Source organism: Zea mays, chromosome 5, assembly GCF_902167145.1.
Source record: "Zea mays cultivar B73 chromosome 5, Zm-B73-REFERENCE-NAM-5.0, whole genome shotgun sequence".
NCBI lineage: Eukaryota > Viridiplantae > Streptophyta > Magnoliopsida > Poales > Poaceae > Zea > Zea mays.
In genome coordinates this window covers 174271986-174293021 of record NC_050100.1, presented here as the reverse complement: position 1 = coordinate 174293021, position 21036 = coordinate 174271986, and the positions used below count along the sequence as shown (strand labels likewise).

The window sequence follows — 21036 nt, the reverse complement described above, 5'->3', positions numbered from 1 at the left end:
ATAGGGGCGGTTCCAGGAAGAAGCTCTATGGCAAACTCAACTTTCCGCTCTGGTGGCATACCCGGTAAGTCCTTTGGAAACACATCTGGGAACTCGGACACAACCTTGATCCTCTCAATTGGGTCTGCTTCACTGCTATCGACAACCATCTGATAACAACTTCCTTTCTTCGGCTCAGGCGGGACTAACTCGGTCACCACTTCCTCTCCTAGTGGGGACACCAACTTGATTGTCCTCTTATCACAACTGATAACTGCCTGATACTTATCTAGCCAATTCATCCCTAGGATGACATCTATTCCCTGAGTACCCATTACTATGAGGTTGGCGGGAAACGCTATCCCCCTTATTTCCACACATACATTCAAACAAATGCTATCGGCTCGAATTTTACCACCGGCTGAGTCAATTTGAATGGGGGTTGACATGGTAGTAATTGGAAGATTATGTGCTTCTACCCATGATGCAGTAATGAAAGAATGTGTTGCTCCAGTATCAAATAACACTTCTGTAATATGGGAGTCGACTGGGAACATACCTACTATCATGCCGGGGGTCTCCTGAACTGCTTCAGCCTCCAAGTGGTTCAGTCTTCCATGATTGTAGCGCGGCTGAGAGCGGTTGCCTGCTCCAGGCTGAGACACATTCGGTTTTGCTGGGGCATTGGGGCCTGACTGCTGCTGGGCTGCCTTCTTCGAACATTGCATCACCCAGTGGCCTTGCTCTCCACAGTGGAAACATGCTCTGTTTCCAACCTGAGCTGGTGCTGCCTGATTGCTCTGCTGGTTCGCTGGGGCAGGAAGACGAGGTGCCTGCTGATTCTGCCTCTGAAACTGACCTCCTGACTGATTGCTCTGACGGTTCTGATACTGGTGCTGAGGATACTGCCTTTGGAACTACTGATTCTGCTGAGGTGGATGTTGGTTCTGCCTGAACTGCTGAGGTTGATTGCCTGAGAAACGAGGACGATTGCTGCTTCTAGGCTGAGGTCCACTGATCTTGCGCTTACGATCCTCCATCTCCTTACACTTCCTCTCTGTCATGATTGCTCTGTCAATCAGGTGCTGAAATGTCGGGAAGGTGTGATTCATCAGTTGGTACTGCAGAGGGTCAACCAAGCCTCTCAGGAAACGGTACTGCCGCTTGGCGTCGGTGTTGACATCTTCAGGAGCATAGCGAGACAACTGCAGAAACCTGTCCCGGTACTCACTGACAGACAATGGCCCTTGCTTGAGGGCCAGGAACTCCTCCTTCTTCACTGTCATCAGACCTGTAGGAACATGGTACTGACGAAAGCTTCCTCTGAACTCTTCCCAGGTGATGGTGTCGGGGTGGGCATGGGTGGCGAGGTAAGACTCCCACCATGACTGAGCTGCTCCTCTCAACAGACGGGGACCATATACGACTTTCTCCCTATCATCGCACTGAGCGGTATGCAACTCCCGCTCCACAGTGCGCAGCCAGTCTTCAGCATCCATGGGGTCAGAAGAGTGAGCAAACGTTGGTGGATGACCTCTCATGAACTTAGCACGCTTGTCTCTAGGCATCTGAGGCATCTGAGGCTGAGGTGGGGCCTGCTGCTGTTGCTGCTACTGCTGCTGAATGGCGGCCAGAGTCTGACCGATGGCTTGAACTGCCTGAGTCTGCATCAGAAACATCTGCTCGATCGACATCGAGGGCGGGGGCGGGAGGTGCCGTTGCTGAGGCACCTCATCCTGCTGAGCGGCTCGCTCCTGCTGAGCACGCCTTCCTCCTCTGCGCCTGTTCTCTGACATCTGCAGAATGCAACCACACATCAGAACTGATCTGGCAAATCTTGCAGCATAAGAAAAGAGTATAGAATTCTTCAACAACACTGAACAGATGAGCATCTTCACTGATCTCCAACACAGACCACACAGCTTCTCAGATAAAGAGGAAAGTGGAATAAAAGGTTTCCCAACTATATAGCTAACTCCATTAACATATAACAGGTAAACCATAATGCAGGGGATACCCACACTCCGGTGACAGTCATTAGAAAGATCCAAACCAAACATAGTTCATCATGACAAACATAAATGCACAGGATATAGCAAACTACCCTGTCTAACTAAGACTAACTAAGAGCGAGACTAACGCTAAGACTGTAGCTTCTACGTATATATTTTGTATTAATTACAAGATCCAACTCTAACGATCTATGGTTCTAGATTTATCTTGGTCTTGCAGTCGGGATTGCCATAAGGCTGGCGTCCACGCCGAGGCGAGCGGTACGGGTGCTGAGTCCCGACGGGAGCGGGGGAACCATCATCCAGGTGACGACGTTCCGCGCGCTCAGCCCGCAGCAGGACGACCTCAGCACGAGCCCTACTCAGCTCGTCTAATGCATGGTCCAGCTCCGTGTTTAGCACGGCGGCTAGGTTGACTGTGCTGCTCAACCTAGGATTGTCCTCACCGACAGGTGAAACAATCACGCCTCCTGTGCTGCCAGATGGACGGCGGGGGTAATACTTCAGGTTGAGACCGTCAGCTATCCCACCAAGAACCGAGCAGTAGTGCGAAAGCGCACGCCGTGCAGCATCTTGCATGGCCGCCTCAGCTGAGTCCCGCTCAGAGATAGAATAGTGCTCTGAGCAGACCTCAGCACCCTGGAGACTGTTCTCCGGACGGCGCACCAAGCAGGTCGCCTCCCAGCGGTCCGGGTAGACCCCGCGACTATGCTGGTAGACCACACAACGATACTCGATGGACCAAGTACGCCGGTTAAGTGCCCGACGTAGCAGGGTGTCGAGCGCGTCGTGGAAGTGACACCCGCGAGCAGCGTCACGAGTGATGGGTCGAGCAACCCATCCTTCCGGCTCCTGGTCAGCAGAAAAGTCGGTGTCGTGGCTCGAGCTGTCGTCGCCACCTCCGTCGTCTGGGTCTCCTCCAGCAGCTACTCCAGAGGCTGGGGCGCCCAGTGGTGGTGTAGGGGGCGCCTCCAGGGGAAGCACAGGGGAGCAGCTCCTCACGGACTCTATCTCCTGTTGGAGCGAGAAAGAAGAGCCCTGCTGCTCCTGCTCCTGTCGTCGACGTTCCTGCTCCTCATGCAGGCGGTGGTGTAGCCTCTCCAAATGGCTGGACTGCCCGGCCACGGGACGGCGAAGCGGACGCTCAGCAAGGCGGGAGGGTAAGAAGGGGATGATGGACTTTCGTGCAATGTGTCTAAGACGAGCCATCTACAAAAGACACCGCAAGCAAAAGAGTGAGAACAGAATTAATATGACCATCAAATAATGAATCATAAATAAATGAAGGATTAGAATAAAACATAATTTTCAGCAAGGTTTATTATATAGTAGAACATAGGTTTGGTCGGTATGACCAACTTTTGAAGGGATATCAAAGTCAAGGCAGGGACAAAGGTCTATAGTCCTTAGAACGACCGTTCTATTCTAGGTTAGCGGTCCTACAGTCAGCACAGCTTTGATACCACTTATGTCACACCCGGTTTTAGAAGGCAAACCGAATGCGAACCATGTACGTGTCAGGATCAGTAATTCACGTACACATCAGTTACATAACATGGACATCATCACACAGTGCTCAAAATAGTATTAAAAAGGGAAATAATAGTCGATTACATCATACGTCTGAGACGTCCATATAGTCCTTACAATAAATCAAAGTGCGAAAACGAAACGTAGATAACCGCGGCCTTCACAGGCAGCCGACTGGGGGTTGCCGCTAACCCACGCCTAGAACTCGTCGTAGTCTTGGAACTCCTTGAAGTCTCCTTCCACAGCTTTATCTTCGCCTGAGCAGTGGTTGCAATGCTGACAACCTGGGGATGGGGGGGGGGTTTGGTGTGTAGAGCAAGGGTGAGTACACATCAACATACTCAGCAAGTATCCTGTTTGGCTGTAGTGGACTAGCTTTATGTGGGGATGAATTAAGCAGTTTGCTTTTAGTTGGTCAGATTATTATTTTACTAATAGAAAGCCAGGTTTTAGCATTAACCCAAGTTATTAGCCCGATGTACTCTTTCCAAACGGAAAGAATACCACTTACCAGTACCATAGTCATAACCAGAACCATCAATCTCATTGCCACCTGTAAACCAAAATGTCTCTGATCAAGTACCACTAATCACTGGAGCTCCCTTGGCCGCTCATAACCGTGAGCACGACTGATATATCAGTTTTCAAACACTCTGCAGAGGTTGTGCACTTTACCCACAAGCCGTGATTCCCTTTCTGCCCGGAGATCATGACTCTCCATTGATCACTACCAAGGTGACCCAGCAGGGCATCACTATGTAGCCTTTACAAAGATTCCCCGGGGCTGTAGCCACCCGTTAGGTTTCCTAAATGTACCGCACTCCTCCCCAAGGGACGAACCCAAACTTGGCAGAGCGAGCCGCATACACCGAGCCCCATTGACGGCACAACGGCTAAGCGAACTACACCCCGGATCCTCTAATTATTCAGCTAAGGGCACCCCATTCCACCCTCATGGTTGCACTGTTTTCCCGGGCGGTCATCCATAGAACAGGTCCTTACGGAGAGGCACTCGAGAAACCGCTCGAGCCCCCTTAAAGGCCACAAGTACAACATCATAATAAGAGAAGGGAAAACAGCGTATCATAGATAATCTCTTCATGTTCATTGATTAGAGTTTGAGCAATAGCATAAAGCTAAACGATAATAATCCAACCCAAATAGGTAAACAAGGACATGGATAACAAAAGCTAGTCAATCCTTAGGCATAAATGTGTAATGCGGGAGGTGAATTAAAGAATGAGTAGGACATAGATAGGTCAAGGGACACGTGCCTCCACCAACCGACTGCTGCTCAGGGGCTTCTCCTGCGAGTTCCTCGGGCTCTTCAACCGGATCGTTCTCTATGCGATTGCAAGCATACATACATCCATCCATTCAAATTAGGAAACAAACAGTACACCATACAAGAGAACAAATAAAGTAAATATGCATAGAATATCACATACGATAATGAATTTACCATGGTTAGAAAGAGGCGGGGAAAGGTCTCGCGAGGGTTAAAGCTTATGCTCGAGGCGCATTACGGGTAGGCGAATAACTAGACGTTACACGCTCTAGTTCTAGTTGGTTCTAACAAAAGGATTAGCTACATGCACTAATGTAAACGTGACCACTTTTAGTAGATTAACATTGAATGAGATAGATGATTAGCTATACAAATTAACTAACGTAACTAATTTCCAAATTGAGACTCCTATCTTATTAATATAAACACGTGATTAGCGCGCATAGGACACGGGGGGGGGGGGGGTAGACGGGGGCACGACGGGTCGTGCCAAGGCACGCGCACTACGCCACGAACTAGCCGTGCGCACGTCGGGGCCGTGCGCTAGCCGAGCTCGAGGCCGCGCGCCATGGGCACGCTGGGCCGAGCTCGAGGCCACGCCAGGACCGTCACGACGCGAGCCAGGCACGGCGGGGCGAGCGGGCAAGCACGCCGGGGCAAGCGAGCACGGGCGAGCGAGGACACGGTCGGCCACCACGTCGGGGTGGGGACGGCGCGGCCGAGCCGGGCACGGGGGCGGGCGCCCGAGCCGGGGCGGGGCTCGCCGGGAACGGGCGCGGCAAGGGGCGGCCGAGCCGGGGTGGCCGAGCCGGGCACGGGACGGGGTGGGGCGGCTCGCCGGAGCGAGGCCGGGCGAGGGCAGGGCGGGGCTCGCCGGGGCGAGGCGACGCGGGGGCGGGCTCGCCGGAGGGGGGCGGGCGCGGGCGCGGTGAGGTGGGGGGCGGGCTCGCCGGGCGCGGCCGGGGGCGGCCGGGGCGAGGCCGGGTGCCGGCGAGCGCGGGATGAAGCCGCGGCGGCGCGGGGCGAGGCCGGGCACGGGCGCGGCCGGGCGCGGCGAGGCGGGGCCGAGGCGGGCTCGCCGGGGGACGGCCGAGCCGGGCGTGGGGAGGGGCGGGGCGCCGGGGCCGAGCGGGCGCGGCGGCGGCGCTAGGGCGGCGATGGCTAGGGTTAGGGGAGAGGGAGTTGGGGGAGGGGATGACGGGCGGGGCTCGCGGGAGAGGAGAGAGAGGGAATTTGGGGGGAGGGGCGGCTGGGCCGCTTGGGCCCAAAGGGGGAAGGGGGGCGCGGCTGGGCCGCCAGGACGGCCCACGGCGGGGGAGGGGGCGGCTGGGCCGCCGCGGGGCCCACGCGGGAAGGGGGGGCGGCTGGGCCGCCAGCTGGGCCGGCGCGAAGGGGGAGGGGGCGGCTGGGCCAAAAGGGAGAAGAGGGGGAGAGAAAAAGAAAAAGCTTTTCTTTTTCTAATTTCCATATTTTCTTATATGCCTAATTCTTCAATCCACCCAACCACAAACAGAAGAGTGCATAATCCGGCATGATGCAACAACCAAAAATAGTTCTAGGTTTTGCTTACACAAGATGTCGAGCTAATTCTCGCTATAACTTTTGGAAAAGATCAAGGCTTAGCGAGAAGAAAAGGGAAAAGGAAAGGGTAACACCTGAATTTGGTGAGAGAAAAGAAGAAAAAAAATCTACCCCCAAATTTAGGGCGTTACACGCACCCTCTCGTCGAGGTGGGTTCGACGGTTGCGGTGAGGGTGTTCGTTGCCGAGGCGACCCGGGGCCGCAGGCGCTGTGTTGCGCGTGCACACGGTGTGGACCGAGGCTTCCCGCATGAATCGGGAAGTCGCGGCGCGATGTTCCGAGGGGTACCCCTGCCTTCGGGAGGCAGAGCTTTTGGCCCGTCGGACCGTGGCATCCTCCAGGAGATTCTTGAGCTCTCCCTGGATACGCCGCCCATCGGTGGTTGATGGCTCCGGCATCGCGCGGAGAAGTATTGCCGCTGCAGCCAGGTTCTGGCCGACCCCACTGGAAGCCGGTGGCGGCCTTGCCCTGACATCATCGGCGATGCGGTGCTGGGTGCCCTGGGGTAGATGACGCGCTTCTCCGGCCGGAGGCTGGCCTGCCCATTCCTGCCCGATGTCCCGGCAGAACGGCTCAAGTGTTCCTGCTCCCTCGTCGAGCCTGGCCTGCATCTCGTGGATTTGCTCGAGCTGTGGGTCATGACCCCCCGTCGGGACGGGGACCACAGCTAGCTCCCGAAGGATGTCAACGCGAGGCGCAGGCCTAGGGGGACCATCGTTTTCCGGTATACCAAGATGGTTGCCTTCGCCGGGACCCCCTAGATCGATGTGGAAACATTCACGACTTGGGCCGCAGTCCTCGTCGTCGAGGCTGCGGCTACCGTCGGAACAGTCGGAAAGGCTGTAGTCGCATGCGGTCATGAAGTCCCGCATGGCACTAGGGTTACCAAGTCCGGAGAAATCCCAACAAAAGTCGGGCTCGTCATCTTCCTCGGAACCCGAGGGCTCGTAGGTCGAGACAGCAGTCAGCCGGTCCCAGGGTGACCGCATACGATACCCCAGAGGGTTTGGACTCGCCTCTATGAAAGCGTCCACCGAAGCGAGGTCGCTTGGTGGGTCAAGGCTGAATCCAAAAGGTACGAGACGGGAATCGGTCGGTACCTCTTGGTCGACGGGCAGTGACGAAGTCACGTCAGGGGTAGACTGCACCGTCGTCTCAGATACGAGTGTGACGCCCAGCAAGTCCTTTGCGAGCGTGCTGGCGTCGTCCGTTTGCTTGGAGTTGGCGTGTTGCGGGGGGTCGGCGCTCGTCTTCGTCTCAAACGCGAGGTCGATGCCCAACGTGCCCCCTGTTGGGGCGCCGGTGCCGTCGACTCGCTCGACAGCCGACGAGGTGCCGCCTCCTGCTTGGCCTTGGTTGCCCCGCCTCCTCCTCTGTCGGTGGGGGAGGGGACGGGACAAGCTCGAACGTCGTTCTTCCGCCACGTGGGGAAGATGTCGTCGATTCCGCCGCCGGCGGGCGGGTTGTCGACCTCCACTGTCGCTGTCGCACGGCAGAGGAAGGAGTATCATGTCGTAGCTGCCGTCGAGGGACATGAACTCAAGACTCCCGAAACGGAGCACCGTCCCGGGCTGGAAAGGTTGCTGGAGACTACCCATCTGGAGCTTGACGGGAAGCTGTTCGTCAACACGCAGCAGGCCCCTAACTGGTGCGCCAACTGTCGGCGTTTCGACCCCGGGGGGTCCCTGGACCGACGAGTAAATTGTCGCCACGTGCCCCAGCCCAGATGGGTTGGCGCGAGACGGAGCGCGAAGGGGGAAGAAGCCGGAGGGAGACAGGCGTAAAAGGGGAACCCACGACCTTCGTGTTTGTCCCGCGCCCAGGTCGGGTGCGCTTGCAGTAGGGGGTTACAAGCGTCCGCGAGGGAGGGAGCGAGAGGCCTAAGCGCGTGCCGTCCCGTCCTTCCCCGCGCGGCCAACCCTCTGTAAGAGGGCCCTGGATCTTTCTTTTATAGGCGTAAGGAGAGGATCCAGGTGTACAATGGGAGGTGTAGCAGTGTGCTAACATGTCTAGCAGAGAAGAGCTAGTGCCCTAAGTACATGCCGTCGTGGCAGCCGGAGAGGTTTTGGCACCCGGTTCGTGTGGTGTCGTGGTCGTCGGAGGAGCGCTGGAGCCTGGCGGAAGGACAGCTATCGGGGCTGTCGAGTCCTTGCTGACGTCTCCTTGCTTCCGTAAGGGGGCTGAGAGCCGCCGTCGTCATGGAGCATGCGGGACGCCATCATTACTTGTTTACCGGGGCGAGCCAGATGGGACGCCGGTCTTGTTCCTCGTAGCCTGAGTTAGCTTGGGGTAGGGTAATGATGGCGCCTCCTATGACGTGGTCGGTCTGAGCCTTGGGTTGGGCGAGGTGGAGGCTCCTCCGAGGTCGAGTCTGTCTTCCAAGGCCGAGGTCGAGTCCGAGCCCCTGGGTCGGGCGAGGCGGAGACCGTCGGCTGAGGCCAGGGCTGAGTCCGAGCCCTGGGATCGGGTGAGGCGGAGTTCGTCGTCTTCTGGGGCCGAGCCCGAGTCTGAGCCCTGGGGTCGGGCGATGCGGAGTTCGTCATCTTCCGGGGCTGAGCCCGAGTCCGAGCCCTGGGGTCGAGCGAAGCGGAGTTCGTCGTCTTCCGGGGCTGAGCCCGAGTCCGAGCCCTGGGTCGGGCGATGCGGAGTTCGTCGTCTTTCGGGGCTGGGCCCGAGTCCGAGCCCTGGGTCGGGCGATGCAGAGTTCGTCGTCTTCCGGGGCTGAGCCCGAGTCCGAGCCCTGGGTCGGGCGATGCTGAGTTCGTCATCTTCCGGGGCTGAGCCCGAGTCCGAGCCCTGGGTCGGGCGATGCGGAGTTCGTCGTCTTCCGGGGCTGAGCCCGAGTCCGAGCCCTGGGTCAGGCGATGCGGAGTTTCCTATGGCGCCTGAGGCGGGACTTGGCTGCTGTCAGCCTCACTCTGTTGAGTGGCACAGCAGTCGGAGCGGCGCAGGTGGCGCTGTCCTCTTGTCAGGCCGGTCAGTGGAGCGGCGAAGTGACTGCGGTCACTTCGGCTCTATCGACTGAAGGGCGCGCGTCAGGATAAGGTGTCAGGCCACCTTTGCATTAAATGCTCCTGCGATACGGTTGGTCGTCGTGGCGACTTGGCCAAGGTTGCTTCTTGGCGAAGACTGGGCCTCGGGCGAGCCGAAGGTGTGTTCGTTGCTGGAGGGGGTCCTCGGGCGAGACGTAAATCCTCCGGGGTCGGCTGCCCTTGCCCGAGGCTGGGCTCGGGCGAGGCGAGATCGTGTCCCTTGAGTGGACCGAGCCTTGACTTAATTGTACCCATCAGGCCTTTGCAGCTTTGTGCTGATGGGGGTTACCAGCTGAGATTAGGAGTCTTGGGGGGTACCCCTAATTATGGTCCCCGACAGTTAGAGAACTCGTTTTGCTGGTTTTCTAAGTTCGTGACCCAAATGACATAGCGTGCCAAGTTCGAGAACCGCTGTTGCATTTTACTCAAACATCAATATAAAAAACACTTAATCTCCACTATTATAAAGTGGGAGTTTCTCCCTTGTATGCCCACTCGACGCAACTACTCCCCACCACCACGCGCAGCCAGCGTCACCTAGGGGTGGATAACGAGCCAGCTCGGCTCGGCTCGTCCGAGTTCGAGCTGGCTCGTTAAGCTAACGAGCCAGCTCGGCTCGGCTCGTTAAGGTAACGAGCCACAGAGTCAGCTCGGCTCGGCTCGTTTACGAGCTCGAGCTGGCTCGTTTAGCTCGCGAGCCAGAGCAGAAAAAGATAAAATGTACATAATAATTATTTTTTAGTTACTTTCAAACTAATTTAACAATAGAAAATAGTAATTATACTCATAGTTTAACAAACCATGTCAATATAATACCAAATTAGCACAATTCATCACTCATTAATTCACAATTCACATACATGTTCATCAGTTTAACCGATAATTATATTTGCATAGACCGAATTAACACATAGACATAGTTCATTAATCATTAGTTTAATTCATAGGCCATAGACACCTCACGTATATATAACATGTTCATCAATTATTCTGTAAATGATATGCATATAGTTTCGTTTTGCTGGAATATGGTAGCTCGTTTAGCTCGCGAGCTGGCTCGTTAACGAACCGAGCTGGCTCGTTAACGAACCGAGCTAGGATGTCAGCTCAGCTCGTGAAAAAATTCAAACGAGCCGATCCGAGCCGAGCCGAGCTGGCCATGAACCGAGCGAGCCAGCGAGCCACGAGCATTTCGTCCAGCCCTAGCGTCACCAAAGTTTCTCACACGCTCATTGAAATATCACGAAAAATCAGGAAAGGCGCGTCCACCAGGATTCAAACTATGGTCTCTAAGAACAAAGCATTCAACTCTAACTACTGCGGCTCATGTTGGTTTATGTTATACAAAGAAATTGTATATAATACTTAGTGATGTACCCGCAACTAACTAGTTAGCAATAGAATTAGTAGGTAATTCAACTAATATGGACATCTAAAACCAAACTTGAACCAATAATAGATTGGTTGGTATTTACAAAAGATGCTCACATTTGCACCAAAATTTTTCAACTTCTATTTTAGATGAAAAATATATAATATTCCATCTAGCACAATTATTAACCATATTGAGTACCAATATTCACGCGACAGACCATGGTTATAATTCTATCAATTCCCTATGCTATGACTTATTTGCTCAATACCTTATTTGCCATCACAAATATTCTAGTCCATTCTATGTTATTCTGATGCAATTTCTTACACTTCCATACCATCGCCAATGACATAGAAAGGTAAGAAAATTGTATGTTTTAACCCCTTCTATGCCACTAGCGATAACATGGAAGGATAAGAAATTGAATTCGAGTGGTATAGAAGAGATTAGAACATTTACTATGGCAAATTATGTACTGGGTAAAATTGTAGTGGCATATTGAGAATTACTGATCACCTTTCCGTGAAAATACAATCTTGTACAATCATAATACAGGTCCAATGCAAAGTAATTGCTACAAAAATAGAGGTACACCATAGCTCCAGCCATAAAATTTATGAATAGATGTTAGTAAACTAGATTAATGTCGTAAACCAGATATCATCCTCTTGTGAAACTCTACATTGATATTATTAGAACATAGGATTAGAGTTCAAGAGAAACAATACTATGCAATAACTGTGTATTCACGAGGAACGACACCAACTTCTCAATCCATATTGTGGAACACCTCCTCCGTAATGTCTATCTTATAATTGCAACAATCAATTTAAACTATTCCACGCTAACCTCACGCATAATACACGCGCCGTAACATGCCATCAACCATAGCATCTAGTACGCGAGCATATCTTTTATCATACTTCCAACGTGTTTGTGTCATAAATATACCGATTTGCTAAGCTATTATACTACTTTGAGCAGTTCACGAGTTGTTAGACTAATCTGCACACAACTGCCAAGTCGTTGCATGATAAATGTAATTTACTCACTAAAAAATATCAGCCGATGATATAGAAGAGAGGTTTTTCAGTTGAATCTTGAACCATCATGCAGTCGATTGAACCCACTGTCCCACTGGAAATTAATACTACCCTATTTGATTAAGAATTGTATTAGATGATATGCCGAATCCTTCGATCTGGTGCGCAAGTCGCAAAGTTGGGGTGGTGTAGTCATGTTCCTTTGTCTGCTTTCGCAGGACCCTATCGTTTGGGGAGAATTCAAAGATGATTGAAGCATCACCCCGGCCCCTCGTGTTATCGTTTTGTGATTTTGGTGTGCAATGAACACTGCTGAGCGGCAACGAACTAAGTATTAGACTGGATCCAACTCTCTCGGGCTACACCGCCCGCCAAACTAGTTACGGATAAACTATGAATATACCAAGTTTAGGAGTTTTTGTGGATGGCTGAAGTACATTTTTTTTAACGTGAGGTTTGCACCACATAATTTTCCAAGTTCTACTTCATATGAGTTCTACGTTATACTTCACTTTTTCTTTAAAGTGAAAATTATCTAACTTTAATTAAGCTTATAAAAATGTATATATACAATATCGAATTAATTTCATTAGTTTCTCCATAAAGTATGTATTTATGATGTATTTATGTAACCTTATGGATGCTCACTTTTTTTTTCTAAACTTAGTTAAACTTTGAAAAATATGACTTCAATCAAAACTGAAATGAAGTGCAAATTCGAAAGGAGAGAGCTGAGAATGTAGTAACGCCGGCCTACTAACAGCATATTCCTAGAAGTTTTAGAAGCTGGCTGGCGCGCGGCTGCTTGCACAAAGCACCTTGTCCTGTCATCCCAAACTGAATAATTCTTGCAACAAGTTAGAAGAATCCATGCTACTAGTGTTTTACGACACAAAGCACCTTGCCCTGTCATTCCAAACTGCGTCAATCGAAGTATGTCAATTGTCATGCACACATCTTGCTAGTTGATACCACTAACATAAAAAAAAAGTGGAAGTTATGGATCTGGACATCGGTTATCAGAACTGAAACGCAGACTGTGAGTAGCTAACAGCTCCATTACGAGAGGAAGAAGAGGAGCTAATTTTCTTAGCAATGGATGATGTCCATGACATCCATGGCCCACGGCTTGTGGTTGAGTCGACAGAGCAAGGAACCAAGGATTTGTGGTGGTGGCTCCATCAACCGTGAGGACTGATTTGGTGGGCGATTGGAGTGCCATCTCGATGGCGTGGAGGCCTGCCTCGTGTACCCGACGCGCTGGTGCAGCAGTGCAGGAGGCAGCCGCGCACGCCGCCTAGCGGTGGTGCCGTGCCGCGCCGCCGCAGACAAGTGGGCGGGGAAGCACGGCCAAGCGACGGGCGACGGGTAGGGGTTAGGCAGGCTGTGCGAGTAGGGCCGGGCATTCGGTCTATTAAGGTAATTCGGTTAAGTCTATTCGGGTTTTAAAATTTTGGTTTTAAAAAATAAAAATCAAAATTTTTAAAAATATTTTAGGAACCGAACCCGAATAAACTCACAATTTTGGTTCGGTTTATTCGGTCCACTGAATAGACTCGAATTGTAGAGAGACTAATATATTTTGTTAAAATATATAGAATGAATAATTAATTGAAAGTACTATTACTACAACAAGTGACTATAAAAATTAGCATACAAATATATATATATTATTATTAAGATGATATCATTATTTCTATCTAATAAGTTCATAAATCATATAATAATACTATCACATATTAAGAGCTTTTTTATATTTCGGGTTATTAGATCTATTTGGATTTTAAAGTTTAGTAACCGAATCCGAACTCATACCTTGAAATATAGCACATATAGAAATCGAACCTGAACCCGAAAAACTGAATAAACCGACAATTCAATCTATTGAGGTTTGATTCAGGTTCGAGTTCGGTTTTTTATTTTAAAATGCTCACCCCTATGTGCGTCGCAAGGTGCGAACCATCGGGTCCAACCGATCGGACCCGAGCATCTCGCCGACTACTTTCCTTTGCTTCTGATTTGTTGTGGGGCGTCTTTGCTATTGGGCCTTGAGGGAGTGAGGGCGGTGGTGGCCCATACGGGAGCCAGAGCAGTCCGCTCACGTTCCCATGCCTGATGTAGGCGCGGTTTGGTTTTGCTTCTCTCTACTATCTTTATTAGATTCTAAAAAACATAACGATTATTGTGATTATTCTATTTTCACTTATCTAGTTTAACTGTGGACTGTCAATTATACGAGAAACAAAGAAATAGTCTGGACATTTAGTGCAATTATCGCTTATCTATTACTACTCTATAAGACGGTAACGAGGGCGTCCACCAGTGTGTGCATGCCCCCGCTCCCATGATTCTCGCCCCACCCCGCTCACCGAGCTCTAATGTGCGCCATTCTAGAATGCCCCACAATCCTCGCCGCCGCGATCCCTTCCATAGGCGCCCCCATCCTCGCCCTTCCATCGGCGCCGGGTATCTCGCCCGCGAGCCCGCGCCCCCTGCCCGCGCACCAAGCTCCTTCCCCCGCGGCAAGCTCCCTCCCCCGCGGCTCCCCTTCCTCCGCATGAGCCCCCTTCCTGCGCCGCCCCGGGTCACTGCCAGGTAGGCCACACCATGCAGCCGTCGCAGTCGCTGGTGTCCGCGCTCGCACTGCGATCCACTCCGCCGCCGCCCGCGTGCTCACCGACATCAAGGCCGACCTCCGAGGTACGTGTGCCGTCGCGCGGGGTCCTCGTGCTCGCTGTTCGCTCCCGCTTCTGAATCTAATGAGCTCCTGGGCGGGGGGTGGGGTGGGATCGGTGTGGTGGGGGGCGCAGATGCCGAAGGATCCGGAGGGCGTAGCCGAGCGCCGTCCCTGGATCGGGAGGCCGCCGAAGCGAGCGCCACGGGGCGGAATCCAGACGTGAAGTCGCCGTCGCCGCGTGATTAGGTACGAGGTTCTTGTCGTTCTACTCCTCCAACTGGGTGCTGCTCCATTCAGTCCGGTGCTCGCGCGGGTTGGTGGTAATGGTGCTGAATCCGAGCAATTGAGCTGATTGTGACGGAGAGATTGGTGAATTGATGTCGACTTGTGGTGGAAGTGGTTGCTGTGCGTCCACCAGTGTGTGCATGCCCCCGCTCCCATGATTCTCGCCCCGCCCCGCTCACCGAGCTCTAATGTGCGCCATTCTAGAATGCCCCACAATCCTCGCCGCCGCGATCCCTTCCATAGGCGCCCCCATCCTCGCCCTTCCATCGGCGCCGGGTATCTCGCCCGCGAGCCCGCGCCCCCTGCCCGCGCACCAAGCTCCTTCCCCCGCGGCAAGCTCCCTCCCCCGCGGCTCCCCTTCCTCCGCATGAGCCCCCTTCCTGCGCCGCCCCGGGTCACTGCCAGGTAGGCCACACCATGCAGCCGTCGCAGTCGCTGGTGTCCGCGCTCGCACTGTGATCCACTCCGCCGCCGCCTGCGTGCTCACCGACATCAAGGCCGACCTCCGAGGTACGTGTGCCGTCGCGCGGGGTCCTCGTGCTCGCTGTTCGCTCCCGCTTCTGAATCTAATGAGCTCCTGGGCGGGGGGTGGGGTGGGATCGGTGTGGTGGGGGGCGCAGATGCCGAAGGATCCGGAGGGCGTAGCCGAGCGCCGTCCCTGGATCGGGAGGCCGCCGAAGCGAGCGCCACGGGGCGGAATCCAGACGTGAAGTCGCCGTCGCCGCGTGATTAGGTACGAGGTTCTTGTCGTTCTACTCCTCCAACTGGGTGCTGCTCCATTCAGTCCGGTGCTCGCGCGGGTTGGTGGTAATGGTGCTGAATCCGAGCAATTGAGCTGATTGTGACGGAGAGATTGGTGAATTGATGTCGACTTGTGGTGGAAGTGGTTGCTGTTCCAGACAGCTGAACTGCTATTGGCCTGTGTGCTTCTCTGTTCTCACAGTGTGGCTCAGCAGAATCGTGAAGCTCTGGATTCAAGCTTTGTTGGGCTTTGTCAATGCTCCAGGGTGTAGATTCCATGGAAGCATATGGCTGTGTGTGCTGAGCCTCCCCTGAGCAATTTTTTTATGACGAACTGGGGCAATTGGGTGTATTAAACACAGCCAAATGGAGCAATCGGTTCTGGTGGATTGGACTGGATATTGAGTTTGCGGGAGCTGTTAGGGACAATATTCATAGTTCTGCAGTTAGTATCAAAACCCCTTTTTTGTTAAGTACACAAAAGGCCTCTTTGTTGGATGCTAGAATATTTGAAGAATTAGTTTATTCCTTTTGCATGATGAAGCGAGCATGAATATGATGGTCTTTGCTGCTGGTTCTTTTGTGATCCAGATTCCAGACGCTTCCTGGCAACATATAAGGACAACTTTCTGGCAACATGGAATGACTGGGAGATCCGCATGCTTGTGCTCGCAGTCCCGCCCTCCACCAGGTGTCTCTCCTCTTCTCCGCCGTGCTGATCCTGCTTCTATAGCTGGCCTACCTGCTCGCGTACTCCATCTGCTTCGAGCGCACCCACCGCATCCAGACCTTCTGGGCACCATTCCTCCTCCACCTCGGCGGCCAGGACACCATCACCGCCTGCCTTCTCCACCGAAGACAACGACGTGCTCTGGAAGCGCCACCTGCTCAGCCTCCTCACCCAGGTACGCAACGGGCCATGCCACATGCTCGCACGCTTCCACATGCTCGCACATTTTAGATTTCGACTATATCACAATCTTTTTCTAAATAAGTATTTGAAGGAAAGAAAGCAATTTGGAGCTCCACTGGCAGCTTTTCAGCTCAATCAAGAAAAGCTTCTGCGCATGCTTGGTAACTTCTTGTTGGTTAGCGACTGTGCAAGCTGTATGAGTCATGTTAGGCAAAATAACACCATTACGGTCTACAATTTATTGTATCACACAAAAAAAGAGAGAGAGAAATAAAGTTCTCATCAAACAATACATGCTGAAGTAGACATAGATGTCAAACAAACAACACATCAAAAGAATCGATAACTATTTCAAGGAATTATCTATGACTTGGCAATGTATTTGTTTTTGAATCAGGCTCCAGGATTCCTAGATTTCTTGTTTTGCATGAATTTTGTCAAAATAATATTGTCATGGTTAAATTCTGAAATATTGTCACAATTAAATCTATACTACTCCTTAAGACCCTATCGTAGGCGTCCACAGTATATGGCGCACGGTTCTGCCTCTCGCCTGTAGTTTCTATGCCGCTATGAAGGGTGGTGGCATTTCCTCAAATACGTTGCATGCATCACTGTAACTGTTCTTCCCTTTCTGTCTATTTCTAATTACTTGTATATTTTACGTGCTAGATGGCCTGATGCTCCACAGCAGTATCCTGGAAACACCCTCCTATGATGAGTGGAAGAATAATTTCCCAGACCAAGAAACAGAGGAAGATCAACCCATCATAGGCCACTCTATCATCCATGATGTGGTATGTATTTGGATATCTAATTTAGCAGCTGCATCCATTTTTCGTGTCTTAATTTTCTGTTCGCTTGCTCTGGAGAGCTGCGCAAATTATTCCATTTATTTTAAGGAATTTAGCAGCTACTTATACTCTGTACATGTGCATCTGAATCTAAGAAATAGACAGCTGACCAACAATTCCTAACCCAGCACAAGGATATCTGTGTATCAGCATGCCGCTATGCTCACCACCACATAGTAAGCCATTAGTCATGAAGGTCCTCACCGTTCCTCAAATACGTTGCATGCATCACTGTAACTGTTCTTCCCTTTCCGTCTATTTCTAATTACTTGTATATTTTACGTGCTAGATGGCCTGATGCTCCACAGCAGTATCCTGGAAACACCCTTCTATGATGAGTGGAAGAATAATTTCCCAGACCAGGAAACAGAGGAAGATCAACCCATCATAGGCCATCTATCATCCATGGTGTGGTATGTATTTGGATATCTAATTTAGCAGTTGTATCCATTTTTCGTGTCTTAATTTCCTGTACGCTTGCTCTGGAGAGCTGCGCAAATTATTCCATTTATTTTAAGGAATTTAGCAGCTACTTATACTATGTACATGTGCATCTGAATCTAAGAAATAGATAGCTGACCAACAATTCCTGACCCAGCACAAGGATATCCGTGTATCAGCACGCCACTATGCTCACCACCACACACGAAGCCATTAGTCATGAAGGTCCTCACCGTTCCTCTGCACCGCCGGCCAGGTACATCACCGTGCGTTGTGTGTTCTCCTGTCTGGACCCTGGTCTGACAGACGCCACACATTATGCCTGGTTTTATAAATTCTGCATTATGAAAGAAAACTTGATATTGGGAACAAATTCAATATTCACGTAATACTTGAATGTTTGACGGTGTCTCTGTCTTTTGATGTTTTCACTATCGCCGTGAACTTGACCCTCATGACCTTGTCATAATTATTTGCTAGGTACAAACTGTAATCTTGTTCTCTCTTTTTGTGCTACTGGATCGAGCTTGTATAAAGGTTGATTTTGGATTTAGATTCTAGAGTTGCATGCTTAGCCAAGTTTATAGTCTGAATCGTAATGTAATCTCATGTTCTGGAATTATGATCCGACATGCCATATCTCTGAATCTGTGCTACGAGTTAGTTTTTTAAATGAAATTTAATCTTGTGAGAATTGTCCTGCTCTACTCAAATATTAAATATCCCATGTTGTGTAATACCAACCAAAACTCTTTCATATACGCTACTTTAGAAACTAAGGTACAAAATTAAATTAGCTAACACATTGGAACTCAGATGGTATGATCTACCAGATAGTTTAACAAATCTAAATATGAAATTATGATAGATCAGCATACTACCTTGTACCTTACATGGACAGATGGGCTGGACATTGAGTTGTACATAGTCAAATGAGTGATAGGAAACTTTGGAACTCACATATTTTGTTTGATGCAGGTGCATCACAACCCACCTATTTAGTAACTACTAATGATGTGGACTCTACTAGCGTTTGGGTCTAGCCTCTGGATGACAAAAAAAGAAAGGTATATGCAGCGCTTTTGGTCAGAATTCATACCTCGGCTCTTTAGATATATGATGGTAGGGTGCTAACACATAGTTAATGGTTTGAAATCTTTTCTCTTGTTGTTGGGTGAGATTATGAAGGTTCATGCCAATGATCAAATAAAAACATGTGTTGAGTTTCCATTTTCTTTTCATTTTTTGCACCTTGTATGTTTTAAAAAATGATTGGGTATCTGAGCTCCATACCTTTATAGAGGATTGCTGGTCAAACATGAACTGTCAGTGAGAGGAAAGAATCATGTTATGGTGAAGGGTTTCTTTTGGCATATCATATATATCTCGCCTATAATAGATAGATATATCACCTGGTTGTACAATTCTAGATGGATTAAGTAGATAGCTGAAAACAGGAAAGTTCCAGCCAATAAGGCACATAAGCATACTACAATTTGATTTGACGAACTGATACAAAGTAAAAGGAAAAATGGTTAGCCCAAAGATGATAATAAGTGAAAATTCTTCAAATATGAGGATAATCACACCTCAACAAAGTCGTGCCCGTGGTAGTAGTGGATCTGGGAAGAACTTATTTGCTAAAGCAAGAGCAAGAAGGCTGCTTTGCATTCCTGCATCAAGAGATACCAGTAAGGCAACAAAACAAATTAGAAAGAGCATATCCTCATGTATAGGAGAGGACGTCACCTGTCTCAAAAGATATTGTCCTCTGTAGTGCCTTTACGTCGTCTGACTTGCTAAACCAAGTACCAGCAAGATGATAAGAACTGCAACTGCAAGAGTGCCAAAAAGGAATCCAAACAAAGGCTTAATGACAAACTGTCCGATATAGCCCGCAGCAATAGCATCTGACCTTTTTATTCCTTCAGTGAAATCCTTGGCGCTTGAGTTTACACCAACAGCAAACATCAAGAACCCCAAAGCTGGTGCATAATACATGCAATAATAACACACACCCTAGAAATGTAAATATCAGGTCCAAATATAGAGCACTGTGCTACTGACACAAATATGAAACTATCTAATTGTATAAAAGCCAGCTAATAAGTGGGTCTGTGACATGTAAGACCCTTGAATGATTAATCATTACAGAAATATATGACCCTGCGAACACCAAACTATTCTGCAGGTTAGATTTTTAGATATATGGGAACTAGCTAGCTTGCCCACGCTGCAACGACATGTTTTGCGCTTTCTCCAATGGCTATAGGTATGCACCCTCCTCCCTTTGGATCATATCTGTGGTGTTTCTACCTATGCGGCATCTCCCCTTTGATGCGAATTTAATGCCTACTTTAGACCAGCATGACTATTGGTTTGATAAAAGCTTGTGATCATCAAGTTTTGAAATACATTTTTTGTTTTAGTAGTACTAATTGATAAACTATAATTTTCAGAAGTAACGTTTCTTCCTTACATATGTTGCTCTGGTCAGTGATGGCTAGGGACATACATGTGTATTCTTGCTGCAAAAAATGCAGGTACGTTTGGATTTTTGTGGTCCACAAATAGCAGCAATTCTATGCTTTCTTGCTTGATACAGTGTGGCGGATGACGACTTGCTTCTACTTGTACGGTAAATGCAAATCTTTTTTAAATGATTGTTTATTATCGTCCAATCATGATCTTCTCTATGTGCTGCGAAAGTTGGAGCGACTGATGCATGTTTTGATTCAAATATTCAAAACTACTTTGTACGCCATGCTCCTTAAACTGTTTTGCAAAATTCAGTTGCAATATCTTCCTCAATTTCAACTTCAACCATGTGTCTTGCTGTGTCAGGATCTGATTCAGTTCTACTTACTCCATATAAAACTAAATAGAAATCTACACATTTTGCAAATAGCAAAATGCCCCAGTTGTAGGAATGAGCTGGCCATATAGGGTCTGATTCAGTTGTACTTCCTCCTGATAAAACTGAATAGACTAGAGAATATCCGATGGGCCATCCGTTTGCTCCAGAACCTGCGTGTTGCATGATCTGAGTACTCTAACGGTAACCGAAGGATTCACCATTTTGTCCCCCCTTTCAGGCTGGCCCATCGGATCCTCAGCGCTTTCTGTTCATTTTGGTCGGGAACAAGATTGATTTAGATGGCGGGAGCAAACGGATGGTCAGTTTTCCTGAATGCGCAAGCTTTCTCATATATATATATTCGAAATACCCTGCAGTCTCTTTGCCTTTCCCGCAGGTTCCGGAGAAGAAAGCGAGGGAATGGTGCG

The 21036-nt window shown here is 50.1% G+C and overlaps 1 long non-coding RNA gene across 1 annotated transcript; it reads left to right on the top strand.

The window, feature by feature from the left end:
* Nucleotides 1-19974: 19974 nt before the first annotated feature.
* LOC103627261 (uncharacterized) lies at nt 19975-21031 on the top strand. The gene is made up of 3 exons (XR_002262048.1): nt 19975-20023; nt 20295-20389; nt 20847-21031. It is a non-coding gene; the product is annotated as an uncharacterized lncRNA (long non-coding RNA).
* The last annotated feature ends 5 nt before the right edge of the window (nt 21032-21036 follow it).